General features: G+C 39.0%; 1 pseudogene; it reads left to right on the forward strand.

The window, feature by feature from the left end:
- Positions 1-10,276: 10,276 nt before the first annotated feature.
- LOC114897937 lies at positions 10,277-11,858 on the forward strand (annotated as a pseudogene).
- Positions 11,859-17,310: the final 5,452 nt, after the last annotated feature.

Raw genomic sequence — 17,310 nt, forward strand, 5'->3', positions numbered from 1 at the left:
ATCTTCCCGGAATGGGGCACGAACCCGTGTCCCCTGCATCGGCAGGCGGACTCTCAACCACTGCGCCACCAGGGAAGCCCAGGAAACACAGAATGATGGTCACAGCTTTGGGAACATTTCACGAATGAAAAAGCTTGTGTATAATCAGTGGCACCCACTAATGCCATTCCTGATTCTGTTCCTTTGGTCAAAGGATCTGAATATCTAAAAATGATGATTCTCCTCCAGCTTCTCTCTGCCTCTGGTATTGGGTTGTTTTTCATCAACAACCTGCTGATTGGTCTTAGCAACAAGGAACAGTGTGTGCGTGTTAGCATTCTGAAGGTGGTTTGCAGATTTACTCCCACTGAGTTGATAAACTTCCTCCTTCTTAACGGTTTTCTAGCCTCCAATCCTAATCATTGCCTTCTTTACAAATTCTCCACATATGTTGCTCAGGAAGCACAAGTAGTTGCAAACCACAGAGGTTGGTTCTCACCAACTGCTGAATTCAACCTGTAGAAAACTGGACAAAGCACAGCCAACCCTTTCAGGAGCCTAGAGCAACTCCAAAGTGAAGAAAGTGAACTCAAGTTGTATTGTGTAAATTGCACCCCCGAACAGTCTCAGGAAGTATCACAGCTTCCTGATTGCAAACACAGATAAAGCTGAAGGCCACAGCTGCTAAGGACAAAAGCCACCAACCCAAAAAATGAAGAAAAATGACATCTAAAGGCTGCGGTTGTGAGAAAGTCCCACTAGATATATCATGGTCTAAAAGAGAATTCAGATAATGGGTTTTGTGTCTCATGCAAATAAAGATCACCTGGCGCTTTGGAATTGTAGAGAAATGGGGAGATCTGAGAGTTCTGACTAGTAATGTTATGAAGTCAGTTTCTGCATGAGCATTTCACTGAAGAGCATTTTGAATCTGATGAAGAAGAATGTCAGGGCTATGGGTTGAGATGACGGGAGCCTATGAGTTGGGACACTAAAATGGAAAATCTAACCCCTTAAAATCTCTTCTCTGCTCAACTTGCTTTCAGTGCCTGCTGTTAAATATAAAAGTCACTGTGTGCTCTCAGTACTAAGAAAAAAGACTCTGGGAACTCCCTGGCTGTCCAGTGGTTAGGACTCTGTGCTTCCACTGCAGGGGGCACGGGTTCTATCCCTGGTGGGGGAACTATGATCCCACACACACACAAAAAGACTCAGCAGCTTGAAAAGGAGATCAGGATTGATTGCAAAGGGCAGAGTTTAGATTCCTTTGCTGACTGGTTGTGTGACTTTGGACAATTTAATCCTAGTTGCTTCATCTGTTAAATGCAAAGAATAGTATCTACTTGTAGCGTTATTGTGAGAATTGGGGATTATACATGTAAAAATACCTGAACCAGAGCAGGCATTCAATACATAATGGTAGTTATACTGCTATTGTTAACCGATGGCTGTGAAATTTTTCATGTAGCACCCAATTTGAAACACAACAGGGCTGGAAACTTCCATTTCTGGTAGTATTATGGGAACAACCCTCCAGATGGAGGCAACTAAAATTCTGGGTAAAATATTTTAAAATAATTGTAGATACATCCAAAGTAAGGAATCTGTTGATTTCAAAACCAGTAGTGAAAGTAGGAAATCTGGTCAGGAAACAAGTGCCAAGCTGGCTATCACCCTGAGGCTTTTTTCAAACTCCAGAGGGTCGTTCCTCCTTGATGCCTGCATGAAGCAGAGCATGGAATTGGGAGTTAAAGCCTGGGCTGACGAAGGTGGAGAGTCTAATAGAAAACCTACCCTATTACACCCTCAGTGCAAGGGTGAATAAGAAATCACACTGCACAGGTAGGGGCTTCCCTGGTGGCGCAGTGATTAAAGTCCGCCTGCCGATGCAGGGGACACGGGTTCGTGCCCCGGTCTGGGAAGATCCCACATGCCGCGGAGCGGCTGGGCCCGTGGGCCATGGCCGCTGAGCCTGCGCATCCGGAGCCTGTGCTCCGCAACGCGAGAGGCCACAATAGCGGGAAAAAGAAATCACACTGCACAGGCGATAATGAAGAAACGCCTATTTTCACCTTGGTGTTGGTGGAAGGGGCAGAAATCTTCCTCAAGAATTCATGAATCATGTTGGTCCTCACATGTATTTTCTGTCAGGATTCACTTTCATTTAAATGCTGAATTTTAGGTTAAAATTTTAATCTGACTATAGTCCCAGATTGGTAGCGTTCCAGGCAACTGATAGAAACTAATGGAAATTTCTCTGGAGGAACCTAACTTTAATTCAGATCTCAAAGAATTCCTGCCTGTTGAGTTCTAAGGAAAATTTTTAATTTTATTTTTTTATTAAATTATAATTAACATACAATATTATATGAGTTTCAGGCATATAACATAGTGATTCGATATTTTTATACATTATGAAATGTTCACCACAATAAGTCTAGTTACCATCTGTCAGGATACAAAGTTGTTATAATATTATTGACTATATTCCCTATGCTGTGTATTACATCCCTGTGACTTATTTATTTTATAGCTAGCATTTTTTATTCATGATTCTTTGTTTAAGTAATTTATTTATTTATTTTGGCTGCATTGGGTCTTAGTTGAAGGCACACGGGATCTTCGTTGAGGCATGCGGGATCTTTCTGTTGTGGTATGTGGGCTCTTCGTTGCGGCACTCAGGCTTCTCTCTAGTTGTGGCATGCGAGCTTCTCTCTAGTTGTGGCATGCAAGTTTTCTCTTCTCTAGTTGTGGCTGGTGGGCTCCAGAGCGCACAAGCTCAGTAGTTGTGGCACATGGGCTTAGTTACCCCACGGCATGTGGGATCTTAGTTCCCCAACCAGGGATTGAACCTGTGTACCCTGCATTGGAAGGCAGATTCTTTACCACTGGACCACCAGGGAAGCCCCTAGAATTTTTTAAATTGAAATACAGTTGATTTACAATGTCATGCCAATCTCTGCCGTACAGCACAGTGACTCAGTTATACACATATAGACATTCTTTTTTTATATATTCTTTTCCATTATGGTTTATCCCGGGAGATTGGATATAGTTCCCTGTGCTATACAGTAGGACCTTGTTTTTTATCCATTCTAAATGTAATAGTTTGCGTCTTCCAACCCTAAACTCCCAGTCCATCCCTCTCCCTTCCCCCCCGCCCCTTGGCAACCACAAGTCAGATCTCTCTGTGAGTCTGTTTCTGTTTTGTAGATAGGTTCATTTGTGCCATATTTTAAATTCCACATATAAGTAATATCATATGATATTTGTCTTCTCTTTCTGACTTACTTTATTTAGTATGATAGTCTCTTTTTGTTTTATTTATTTATTTACTTTATTTCTTTTTTGGCTGCTGTGGGTCTTCATTGCTGTACACGGGCTTTCTCTTCATTGCTGTGCATTGCTGTGCATAGGCTGCTGTGTGCAGCGGAGCAGGGGCTACTCTCTGATGTAGTGCCTGGGCTTCTCACTGAGGTGGCTTCTTTTGTTGCAGAGCACAGGTTCTAGGTGCGCAGGCTTTAGTAGTCGTGGCACATAGGCTCAGTAGTTGTAGCTCGTGGGCTCTAGAGCACAGGCTCAGCAGTTATGGCATAGGGGCTTAGCTGTTCCGTGGCATGTGGGATCTTCCCAGACCAGGGATCAAACCTGTTTCTCCTGCATTGGTAGGCGAATTCTCAACCACTGCGCCACCAGGGAAGCCCCAGTATGATAGTCTCTGGTTGCATCCATGTTGCTTCAAATTGCATTATTTTGTTCTTCTTATGGCTGAGTAGTATTCCATTGTATATATGTACCACATCTTTATCCATTCATCTGTTGATGGACATTTAGGTTGTTTCCATGTTTTGGCTATTGTGAATAGCGCTGCTATGAACATAGGGGTGCATGTGTCTTTTTCAGTTATAGTTTTGTCTGGGTATATGCCCAGGACTGGGATTGCTGGACCATATGGTAATTCTATTTTTACTTTTCTGAAGAACCTCCATATTGTTTTCCATAGTGGTAGCACCAACTTACATTCCTACGAACAGTGTAGAATAGTTCCCTTTTCTCCACACCATCTCCAGTATTTGTTATTTGTCTACTTTTTTTTTTTTTTTTTTGCAGTACGCGGGCCTCTCACTGTTGTGGCCTCTCCCATTGCGGAGCACAGGCTCTATTCTGAAAGAGCCAATATTGCCAAAGCAGTCCTGAGGGAAAAAAACAAAGCAGGAGGCATAACTCTCCCAGACTTCAGACAATACAAAGCTACAGTAATCAAAACAGTGTGGTATTGGTACAGAAACAGACACACGGCTCAATGGAACAGAATAGAGAGCCCAGAAATAAACCCGCACACCTACAGTCAATTAATCTTCCACAAAGGAGGCAAGAATATAAAATGGGAAAAAGACAGTCTCTTCAGCAAGTGGTTCTGGGAAAGTTGGACAGCTGCATGTAAATCAATGAAATTAGAACACACCCTCACACCATGTACAAAAATAAACTCAAAATGACTTAAAGACTTAAACATAAGACATGACACCATAAAACTCCTAGAAGAGGGCATAGGCAAAACATTCTCTGACATAAATCATACCAGTGTTTTCTTAGTTCAGTCTCTCAAGGCAATAGAAATAAAAACAAAAATAAACAAATGGGACCTAATTAACCTTGCAAGCTTTTGCACAGCAAAGGAAATCATTATAAAAAAAAAAGAAAAGACAATCTATGGAATGGGAGAAAGTATTTGCAAACAATGTGACCGACAAGGACTTAATCTCCAAAATATACAACAGCTCATACAGCTCAACAACAACAAAAAACAAACAACCCAATCAAAAAATGGGTAGAAGATCTTAATAGACATTTCTCCAAAGAAGACATACAGATGGCCAGTAGGTACATGAAAAGATGCTCAGCATCACTAATCATTAGAGAAATGCAAATCAAAACTACAATGAGGTACTGCAATTTTTTTTTAAATCACAAGACAAACATTGAAAACAAGACACCATGAATGAGAACCATCAGAAACAAATTTCAGCAAATATAGACCAACAGATGTTCCAGATGTTGGAATTATTGACACAAAAAAGGAAATATCTATGTTTAATATATTTAAAGAAATTAAATGAATGTTTGAAATTATGAGCAGAGAATAATGACAATAAAGAATGACCAAGCAGATTTGAAAGCAAATAGAACTTCTAGAAATAAAAAGGGAACAAAGAACAGATGGGATAAATAGAAAACAAATAGCAAGATGTTAGACTCTAACTCAACCATATCAATAATCCCATTATATATAAACGTAAATGGTTTAAACCAGTGCTGTCCAATACAGCAGCTACTAACCACATGTGGCTGTTGAGCACTTAAAATGCAACTTGTGTGTGACTGAGGAACTGATTTTTAAATTTTAATTAATTTAAATTTAAACAGGCATATGTGGCTGGTGGCTACTGTATTGGGCAGCACAGTTCCAAACATTCCAATTAAAAGACAGAGATTATCTGAGCAGATGAGAAAGCAAGATCTAATTACATGCTGCCTACAAAAAAGATCTATTTTAAATATAGACACAAATAGGTTAAAAGTAAGAGAATAGAAGGAGACGTATCATGATAAAACTAATTAAAAGAAAGCCGGTGAACCTGTATTAATGTCAGACCAAACTGATTTCAGAGCAAAAATTACCAGAGATAAAGAGATTCATTTCACGGGGACAGAGGGAACAATTCCTCAAGAAAATGTCACAGTCCTAAATACTATGCAACTAAATACAGAGCTTCAAAATATATGAAGCAAAAACTAAGAAAACTGCAGAGAAAAAAGATATATACACAATTACAGTCAGATTTTTCAACTCTACTCTCTAAATAATTGGTAGAACAAATAGACATAAGCAACAGTATCAATAAACTTGATCAACTGACATATATAGAACATTCTATCCAACAAGAACAGAATACATATTCTTTTTTTTTTTAAATTAATTTATTTTTGGCTGTGTTGGGTCGTCACTGCGTGTGGGCTTTCTCTAGCTGTGGCGAACAGAAGCTACTCTTTGTTGCGGTGCACGGGCTTCTCATTGCAGTGCCTTCCCTTGTTGCGGAGCATGGGGTCTAGGTGCACAGGCTTCAGTAGTTGTGGCTTCTAGGCTTCTAGAGCGCAGGCTCAGTGGTTGTGGTGCACGGGCTTAGTTGCTCCGTGGCATGTGGGATCTTCCCGGGCCAGGGACAGAACCCATGTCCCCTGCATTGGCAGGTGGATTCTTAACCCCTGTGCCACCAGGGAAGTCCCTACATATTCTTTTAAGGTACACACAGAGGACTTCATATTCTTTTAAGGTACACATAGAGGACTTCCCTGGTGGCACAGGGGTTAAGAATCCACCTGCCAATGCAGGGGACACGAGTTTGGTCTCTGGTCCAGGAAGGTTCCCACATGCCGCAGAGCAACTAAGCCCGTGCGCCACAACCACTGAGCCTGTGCTCTAGAGCCACAACTACTGAAGCCCGAGCACCTAGAGCCTATGCTCTACAACAAGAGAAGCCACTGCAATGAGAAGCCCATGCACCACAACAAAGAGTAGCCTCTGCTCACCGCAGCTAGAGAAAGCCCGCGTGCAGCAACGAAGGCCCAATGCAGCCAAAAATAAATAAATAAAAATAAATTTCTAAAAAAAAAAATTAAACTACATTAAAAAATAATAATAAAAATAAAGTACACATAGAGGGACTTCCCTGGTGGTCCAGTGGGTAAGGCAAGACTCCATGCTCCCAATGCAGGGGCCCAGGTTCGATCCCTGGTCGGGGAACTAGATCCCACATGCATGCAGCAACTAAGAGTCCACATGCCACAACTAAGAAGCCCACGTGCTGCAACAAAGATCCCATGTGCTGCAACTAAGACCTGGAGCAGCCTAAATAAATAAATATTAAAAAAAAATAAAGTACACATAGAACACATACTCTTTTTAAAGTGAAAAGAAAAAAAGATTATTTACCAAGATAGACCATATTCTGAGCCACAGAAGAAATACTAATATATTTAAAGTTACTTAAATATGCAAAGTTTATTTCTGATCATAATGGAATTAAATTAGAAATCAATTACAGAAAGATATCTTGAAATATCCAAACATTTAAAAACTAAATATCAAACGTCTGATTATCACATGAGTCAAAGAGGAAATCAAAAGGGAATTTAGAAAGTATTTTGAACTGATAAAAATAAAAATACACTTATCAAAATCTGTGGGATTCAGCAAACAGTGCTTAGAGGGAAATTTAGAGCACTGAATACCTATATTAGAAAAGAAGAAAAATCTTTATTACCCCAGCTTCCACCTTAAGAAACTAGAAAAGGAAGAAAAAAATTATACCTAAGGTAAGGAGGAGAAAGGCAATAAAAAGATAAGACCAGAAATCAATGAAAGGAAAACAGAAATAATAAACCTCTAGCTAGATTTATGAGGCAACTTATGAAGTTGCCATAAGAATGAGAAAGGTGACATCACTACAGATGCTACAGATATCAAAGGATAATAAGGAAATTATGAATTTTATTTTTTATTATTTTTAATTGAAGTATAGTTGATTTACAATGTTGTGCAATTTTATGTCAATAAATTCAACAACTTACAAGTGGATAAATTCATTGAAAGACACAATCTGCCAAACTTCACTCAAGAAGAAATAGATGACTTGAATTAGCCCTATATCTACTTAAGAGCTTGAACTTAAGCCTTCCCACAAAGAAAACTACTCCTGACTGGCTTCACTGGTAAATTCTACTAAATATTTATGGAAGAAATAATACAAATTCTATAAAAGCTCTTCCAGATAAGTGCAGAGGAGGGAATACTTATCACATACTATGAAGCCAGTATTACCCTGATACCGAAACCAAAGAAAGACATTATAAGGAAACTGCTGACCAATATCCCTCATGAACATAGATGCAAAAATTCATAACAGTTTTAGTCAACCAAATCCAAAAATACATAAAAAGTATAATACATCATAACCAGGAGAGTTTTATTCCAGGAACACAAGCTTAGTTTAACATTTAAAAATTAACTGATATAATTCACCATACTGACAGACTAAAAACCAGAAAAACCATATGCTTATCTCAATAGAGGCAGAAGAAGCATTTTTCCTGATAAAAATTCTAAGCAAACTAGTAATAGAAAAGACTTTCTTGACCTAATAAAGGATATTATAGAAAATCTACAGCTAACATCATACTTAATGGTGAAAAACTGAAAATTCTTTCCCCCTAAGATCAGTAACAAGGCATGCATGTGTGTTCTCACCATTTCTATTCAATATTGTACTGGCAGTTCTAGCCAATGCAATAAGTCAAGAAAAAAAATTAAAGGTACACAGATTGGGAAGGAAGAAGAAAAACAAAAACTACATTTGCTGACATGATGATTATCTTTGTAGATAATCCTATGGATTCTACGAAAAGAATGTACTAGAACTAATAGGCAAATTTAGCATGAGCTCAGGATACATGGTCATAGTGCAAAAATCAATTGTATTTCCATATATAAGCAGTGAAAAATTAGAAATTAAAATTATAAAAGCAATACCATTTACAATAGCATAAAAATATGAAATAGAAATAAATTTGACAAAAGATGTACAATAACTATATAATGATAACTAGAAAACATTGGTGAAAGGAATTAAAGAAGACCTAGAAAGATGGAGAGATATATCATGTTCATGGAACAAAAGACCTGAGATTGTTAAAGCATCAATCCTCCCCAAATTGATTTACTATCCCAGTTAAAATCCCAACAGGTTTTAAAAAAATAAATTGATGACCTGATTCTGAAATTTATATAGAAACGAAAAAGACTTAGAATAACTAAAACAACTTTGAAAAGAAAGCAGACAAAACCAGAAAACAAAAATAAAATTGGAGTACTTACACTACTGGATATCAAAACTTATTATAAAACTACAGTAGTTAGGACAGTATGGTATTGATGTAAAGATAGAAAAATTAATATAACAGAATAGTCAAGAAAGAGTCGAAGGCATATAAGGTAACTTGATTTTCAACAAAGGTACCAAGGTAATTCAATGGGGGGAAAGAATAATCTTTTCAACAAATGGTATTGGAACAATTGAGTAGCCATATGGAAAAGTATCAACCTTGATTCTGCATCCTACCAATTAAAAATTAACTCAATGTATCATTGACCAAAACATATAGAATTAAAACTATAAAATTTCTAGGTATAAATGTACAAGACAATGTTACTTACCTGGGCTTTGTCAAAGAGTTTTTTTTTCTGTTTTGTTATATTCATTCATTTGTTTTAAATTTTAGGAGTTTTGTCAAAGATCTTTTTAAAATATGACACAAAAATCATAACTATAATAGAAAACATCAATAACATATTTCATCAAAATTTAAAACTTTTTCTCTTTGAAGGACACCGTTAAAAAATTAAAAGGCAAACTACAGACTGGGAAAAGATATTTGCAAAATATATCTATGACACAATTCTTATATCTAAAATATGTAAAGAATTATTATAATTCAATAATAACAGAACAAACCAATTTAAAAGTAGGCAAAACATTTAAACAGACATTTCACCAAAGAAGATGTATGGATGGCAAATAAGCACATGAAAAGATGCTCAGCATCATTAATCATTAGATAATTCAAATTAAAACCACTTCAAATCAAAAGTGTGATACAATTACATATCTACTAGAATAGCTACAAGCAAAAAGCCTCATAATACCACAAGGATGTGGAGAACTGGAACTCTCATTGATTGCTGGTGGGAATGTAAAATGGTACAAACCACTTTGGAATACCCTTTGGCGGTGTCTTAAAAAAAGTTAAACATATGCATATGATATAATTCAGCTATTCCATTCCTAAATATTTACCTAAGAAATGAAAGCACATGTCCATAACAAGGTGTACATGAATGTTCATAACAACTTTATTTGTAGTAGCCAAGACTGGAAATATCCAACAAGTGACAAGATAAATAGTGTTATAGCTGTACAATGGAGTACTACGCAGAAATAAAAACAACAACAACAATAACAATTGACAATCCTAACAACATGGACAAATTCAGAATAATTTTGTTGAGTGAAAGAAATCAGACACCAAAAAAGAAGTCATGTTGGCGGCGACGGTGGCGGTGAGCGGCGTCAGAGCTTGAAGCGGGGGCTGACGTCTTCTGGCGGGTGGCGGTGTTGGAGACGAGAGCTTGGTTAGCCGGTATTGCTTCTGTCCCAGGAACCCAACGGAGAGTGAGGGAATGAGGGTCGCTTTCAGGGGCTGCTGCCTTCCACGTACGCGTCGTCGGGAGGAGCGCAGCCCGGACTCTCCTGCAACCCCTCCAGCTCCCTTTTCCGCACGCCTCGAGGCAGCGGCGGCAACCGAGACAGCGTCTCACCTTCCCCGACCCCTTCCCCTTGTCTCCCCGACCCGAGAGGGCCCGGTCTCCGCCCCACCCCCGTCCGTCCGCCCGCTACGCCGCCGCCATGTCTGCGCAGGCCCAGATGCGCGCGATGCTGGACCAGTTGATGGGCACCTCCCGGGATGACTAAGAGGATTTACCAATGAACCCATGTTTACAAGTCCACGATATTATTTAGCTGAAATGACTGGATTTTCACTGCTGTGTTGGGCCAGAAGGCCCTGGAGGTGGCAACCGCCTGTGTGCCACTGAAAATCGTGCCAATGCCTGGCATACTGCATAAATGGAAGCAGGGTACAGCGAGATACTACTCATCAACGAATCAAATTCAGTGATGACAGAGTATGCAAGAGTCACCTTCTGAATTGTTGCCCCCATGATGTCCTGTCTGGAACTAGAATAGATCTTGGAGAATGTCTGAAAGTCCATGACCTGGCTTTAAGAGCAGATTATGAAATTGCATCCAAAGAACAAGATTTTTTCTTTGAACTCGATGCTATGGATCATCTGCAGTCATTCATTGCAGATTGTGATCGAAGAACAGAAGTGGCTAAGAAAAGATTAGCAGAAACTCAGGAAGAGATTAGTGCTGAAGTTGCAGCAAAGGCAGAACGTATTCATGAGTTAAATGAAATCGGTAAATTGTTGGCTAAGGTGGAATAGCTAGGAGCTGAAGGGAATGTGGAGGAATCCCAGAAAGTAATGGATGAAGTAGAGAAAGCACGGGCAAAGAAAAGAGAAGCAGAGGAAGTTTATCGGAATTCTATGCCAGCTTCCAGTTTCCAGCAGCAGAAACTTCGAGTCTGTGAAGTTTGCTCTGCCTATTTAGGTCTTCATGATAATGACAGACGACTGGCTGATCATTTTGGGGGTAAACTGCACCTGGGATTTATTGAAATAAGAGAGAAGCTTGAAGAATTAAAGAGAGTTGTAGCTAAGAAGCAGGAGAAAAGAAACCAGGAACACCTGAGAAGAAGAGAAGAAAGGGAGAGAGAAGAAAGGGAGAAGCTGAGGAGGTCTCGATCACATAGCAAGAATCCTTGGTCCAGAGAGTATCGCAGACATAGGTCTTGCTCCATGTCACGGGAATTGAAAAGGAGAACTCGATCCAAATCCCGGGAGAAACGCCATCGCCACAGGTCCCGCTCCAGCAGCCGTAGTCGCAGCCGCAGCCACCAGAGAAGTGGGCACAGTCTAGAGACAGGAGCAGAGAGCGATCCAGGAGGAGATCCTCAAAAGAGAGATTCAGAGAACAAGACTTAGCATCACGTGACAGAGACAGGAATTCAAGAGACAGATCACCTCGTGACAGAGATCAAAAAGATAGAAGCGGTCCTATGAGAGCGCTAATGGCAGATCAGAAGACAGGAGGAGCTCTGAAGAGCGTGAAGCAGGGGAGGTATAATTAGCTGTGTACATATCCTCAATCCTTAAGCTTCCTCTGGAGTTACATACTATTGTTTAGTTTACAGCTGTTCAGGGTGACACAGTGAGCAGTTCCAGACACCTATCCAGCTAGGCTAGGTGTATAGCATCTAACTTGATCTGAACTTGTTTTCTTTGATGAAGCCTAAAACTACATCCATAGTTTCTGGTGAACTTGTAATACACTTCTGAAAGTACAGTTTTATATAATAAGATGCTGATGTCTTTATTCTTTCTAGTAGGAGTGATAGTGAATGAATTGTGTTACTTGCTTTGGGATTTTTTTGAACATTTGTAAAATGCTGTCTTCCTTTCTCGTCCAAAAAACAGCAACTTTGGGAATTTCTTTTTAATCCTTCTTCCTTTGACTCTGTATCCCCTGATACCTCTACCCTCTAATTGTAAGAGAAAGGGGTGCAGGGAAGCAATATAACTTCTGTTCTAAGGTTCTATTCCCATTATAAATTACTAGCTGATTGCAGTTCAGAACATTTATACTGGAATGTGTGCTGGAGAAATTTAAAATACTGGTAGTTTTGTTTGTCTAATGGTGCCTACTTTAGAGTGGGAAGTTGAACAGTTGTTGCATTACATGCTTTGCTTTTTTATTGAAATTTTGAAATCAAACATGTCTTGATTTTTCTGTTCTATTGAATAGCTATGTTCAGGATGTTTTGAGATGGGGGTGGGGGCAGGGACTCTTTCATAAGCACTTTTTGTTTTATTTTATGTGTGTGGAGTATAAAGATTACACCCTTATTGTAAAAAATAATAAAATGAAAATCACCACCACCATCAAAAAAAAAAAGTCATGTTGTATAAATCCATATGTGTAAAATTCTAGAAAATGCAAATTAATCTATAAGATAGAAAGCAAATCAATGATTGTTTGACAAGGGGTAGTGGTAGGGAAGAACTAGAGAAAAGAATTACAGAGTGGCATAAGGAAACTTTCAGGGATGAAGGATTTATTTATTATACTGGTCGTGGTGATGATTTCATGAGTATATGCATATGTCCAAATTTAACAAAGTGTACACTTTGAATATGTACAGTTTATTGTATGTTGATTATGCCTCAATAAAGCTGTACCAAAACCCCTCAATGCATTAAAAAGAGGTCAGACATAGCTGAAGAAAGAATTAGAAAACTGGATCTGAAGATATTATCCACATGTATTAGATTGAGATAAAAAGAGGAACATATTATAAAGAGACTAAGGCTAGTGTAAAGGTCCAAAAAACAAGAGTTCCAGGAAAATATAATAAGAATGCAAAAGAGCTGCTATTTCTTAGATCCAGGAAACCCAGTGAATTTCAATGAGCATGTATTAAAAAAAAGTCTCCCCTAGACACATCATAGTGAAATCATAGTGAAACAGCAGAATACAAAAAAGTTGAAAGAGAGAAAGAGAGAGAGAGATCTTAAAGTAGCCAGAGAGAAAAAGAAAGTCACCTATAAAATGAGCAATTAGGGACTTCCCTTGTGGTCCAGTGGTTAAGACACCACGCTCTCAATGCAGGGGGCCCAGGTTCGATCCCTGGTTGGGGAAGTAAGATCCCACATACCGCAACTAAGCAGGCATGCTGCAACTACTGAGCCTTTGTGCTCTAGAGCCCGCGCGTCGCAACTAGAGAAGCCTGCGCACTGCACCGAGGAGTCCGCACACTGCAATGAAGAGCCAGCACAGCCATAATACATAATAAATTAATTAATTTAAAAAAATGAGCAATTACACTCATAATTCACTTTGTAAGAGCAACTACAGAAGAGAATACATTGTAAGAATTTCTTCATTGTGCTGAGAGAAGATAGCTATCAACCTAGAAGTCCATGTCCAGTGAAGCTTTATTTCAAGAAAAGGTATTATACAAAGAATATTTCTAGAAAACCAAAACAGAGAAAAGAAATAAAAACAGCCCTCCCTGCTCCCAATAACCTGAGAGAATGTATCACACAAAGACCCTCACTAAAGGAGATCCTAAAGGATGTACTTTAGCAGAATAAAAAATGAAAAGCCTGAGGTGCAAAAAGGACCACTGAATAAACATATTGGTAAATATGAGGTCATATCTCAGCAAATATGGACTATGGAAAAACATACTATTACAGTGTCTAATTTTTGGAGGGGAAATAGAATAAAAATACTGGGGGACTTTCCTGGTGGTCCAGCGGTTAAGACTCCAAGCTCCCAATGAAGGGGCACAGGTTCGATCCCTGGTCGCAGAACTAAGATCTGGCATGCCACATGGCACAGCCAAAAAACAAAACAAAACAAAGCAAAAACAAAAATACTGGGCTTGTAGTAGAATTAAAATTGTCCAAAGTCCTTGATTATTTAGAGGTAAAGACAGTTACTTCAGACTTTAAGTCAGCATGCTAAACCAGCTAGTGTAATCACTGAAATAATAAACAGTGCACATATGCTTTCCAAACAATTAGAGGGAAATGGAAGTAGAAAAAAAAAATCAATTCAAGAAGGGGCAAAGTAAGAAAGAGAAAAAAAGGAACAGATAGTAACAGGATCTAGAGCATTTAGAATGGTGCCTGACGTTATCATTTTAATAATAATTATTCTTTTATTAAAGAATAAGATATACTTATTATATAATATAATAATTTGTTGTTATTATTATAACTGTTATTTCTGTGTTGATAAACCTCTCTGTGGCATTCAAGACAAGGACCCTTTAACAAGCATGTTCTACTAGTTCTCATAGTTCCTTGATGTTAACAAGTCAATAATACTAATTAAAAGACAGTAATCTGTAGGGATTTAAAAGCTCTATGATTCTCAAGGTTTATAACCTTAGGCCAGTCATTTCCTCATCTATAAAATAAGGCAGTCGGAGGGGTTGGAAGGCAAGTTCAAATTGGATGGTTCTGTATTTTTAAATCCTCATTAACCTAAAGAACTAGGAAATCTCCTGACTCAGACCAAAAACAAACAAACAAACAAAAGGGGGGGAGAGTGTTCAGAAATAGTTTATTTGGGTGAGTGGCCATTTCACAACACTCATAACAGACACAAGAAGTTCGGTCCCCACAGAGTAGGAAGCAGTAGGTCTTTTTACCCCATACCAGAACCTGACAAGCTTGGAGGCCACTGACCAGGGACAAAGGAAAGCCCCCACTCAGAAGAGACTTGTCAAAGTTACCCTTCCTGGCCAGGATGGAAGGGATTCCAGAGGCTCTCAGAGGAGCCAGCAGGCTCAGAGCTCTGCACCAAAGCACTGGGGTTGGGCTGCCAGACAGCAAGAAGCTATCAAACAAACCCACTCTCCTTACCCCTAATTACAAAAGACTTTTCAAATGCACCCCTGTCGTCTGAAAGACTTGATTGTTGAACTTCTTGAATCCCCCTACCTGTTATCCTCCTAATTCACAGATGCAAATGCCTACCCTTTATGCATTTTACATACACTGTGATATGATGATGCCCTTCAGATCTAGGTGTTGCCAAGGGAACTCAGGTATCAAAGATAACTGGCTCAGCTTCCAAAGATAAACCGGGCCTGTGTGATGGATGCTGAGGGAGGAGGGCAGAGAGCCTCTTGGGAACTTCCCTTTAATTTAGGTGTGGTGTGATTCCTTCTGTTCCCAAGAATCGTTTTATCTAATCTGCCTTGAAACTGCTCCACTGACTGACTGCTTTATCACTAAAAAATCTACTGAACTAAAGCTCCTCCTTTGCAGCTTTTGAAGATGGAATCTGCCCTGCCTGAAAGCAGTGTCATAAGCAAAATAGTATGTGTACAAGGATGTTCACCAGAGCACTGTTTAAAATTGTGGAATATCAGTAAAAACCCATCAGCAGAGTTGTGGGCAATATATTGTAAAGCTAGGAATTCGACATGTAGCAAAGCAAGTCACTGAGTGGTATATAAAGTATGATTCCATTGTGATAAAAATCAATGGTAACAATAATAATTTTAGTATATGTAGGGACAAAATTGGAGAAATGTGGGCCAAAATGTTAACAGTGATACTTGGGGATGGGGTGAAGTGGGATGGAATTTGGGAGATTTCGCTGGATGTGTTGTGTTTACAATGTTTCAATTTTATATAACTTTATATTCCTTTTGGATCAAAACAAGAGAAGAAGTGAGGGAGGAAGGAAAGAAAGGCAGTGTTAGAAACATTTCATTCCCTGGACCCCTGGGTCTTGATGTTGTACCCTCTCATTAGCCAAGATGAGGATTGGTGCTGAGTTGCATTCATGGTCAAATGCTTTTTCCTCAAGACAGAGACACTCTATTTCCATAGCTGCAGATTTTATTCCACAGCACGCAACAGCCAGCAGCTTATTGCCTTCACTCATTTGCAATGGTTCTGTTCTCAATGGGACATGTTGTACCAGTAGGCATTTATATATTACAATACTTGTAGTATTTGACCACTGAGTTTGAAATTTATTTATTTATATATCACTTTTGGTTAAATTGATAAAGTCATTTATTTCTATTTTAGAGTTTACTTTTTAAAAAAGTACTCAATTTATGAGGATATTTATTGCAACAGAAAGAATGGAGAATTTCAAGGTGCTGAGATTAAAATCTGATGTAGGGGCTTCCCTGGTGGCGCCGTGGTTAAGAATCCTCCTGCAGGGGACATGGGTTCGAGCCCTGGTCCGGGAAGATCCCACATGCCATGGAGCAGCGAAGCCTGAGAGCCACAATTACTGAGCCTGTGCGCCATAACTACTGAAGCCCACGTCTACAGCCTGTGCTTTACAACAAGAGAAGCCATCGCAATGAGAAGCCTGTGCATCACAATGAAGAGTAGCCCCCGCTCACTGCAACTAGAGAAAGCCTGTGTGCAGCAATGAAGACCCAATGCAGCCAAAAAAAATAATAAATAAAATAAATTTATAAAATCTGATGTAGACTACCCATTCAAAATTTTAAGGTTCCTATGGCTCTTTAAATTTTAAACATGTCTATACATGCACAACTGGAAATTCTGACCCCAAATATTGCCTCAGTTTACTGGATGTTTCCAGGAAAAATATATGTTCTTTTACTTCATGTCTAGAGACCCAGTCTAACAAAACTTGGCATATTTTCATAGGTTTTTTTTGTTTGCAATTTATTTCATTCATTCACTCATTCAATACATATCTATTATTATCAACATTAAAAAAGAATAGCATACACTTAATAGGTATATACTCATTTCTGGTAGTTAACACAAGCTAACATTTAATTCCCATTTATTACCTGCTGCTTTTAATGCCTTCTTTTTGCCTGGCATTGGAGAGGATACAAAGATGACCTGGACCCTGAAGGTATACAGATGATCCAAATATGGCTCTGTGCTCAAAAGGAGGGTCAGCTACTAGGTTATGCAGTTGCTAGACCGAAAAAATGACTTCCCACCAAGGAAATCGAGAAAGCTTCATGAGAGAGATGGCATTACATTTGAGTCTTTAAGCAAAGGATTTGGTT

Source organism: Monodon monoceros, unplaced genomic scaffold (genome assembly GCF_005190385.1).
Source record: "Monodon monoceros isolate NGI ecotype Baffin Bay Population unplaced genomic scaffold, NGI_Narwhal_1 Super_Scaffold_18, whole genome shotgun sequence".
In the NCBI taxonomy this organism is placed as follows: domain Eukaryota; kingdom Metazoa; phylum Chordata; class Mammalia; order Artiodactyla; family Monodontidae; genus Monodon; species Monodon monoceros.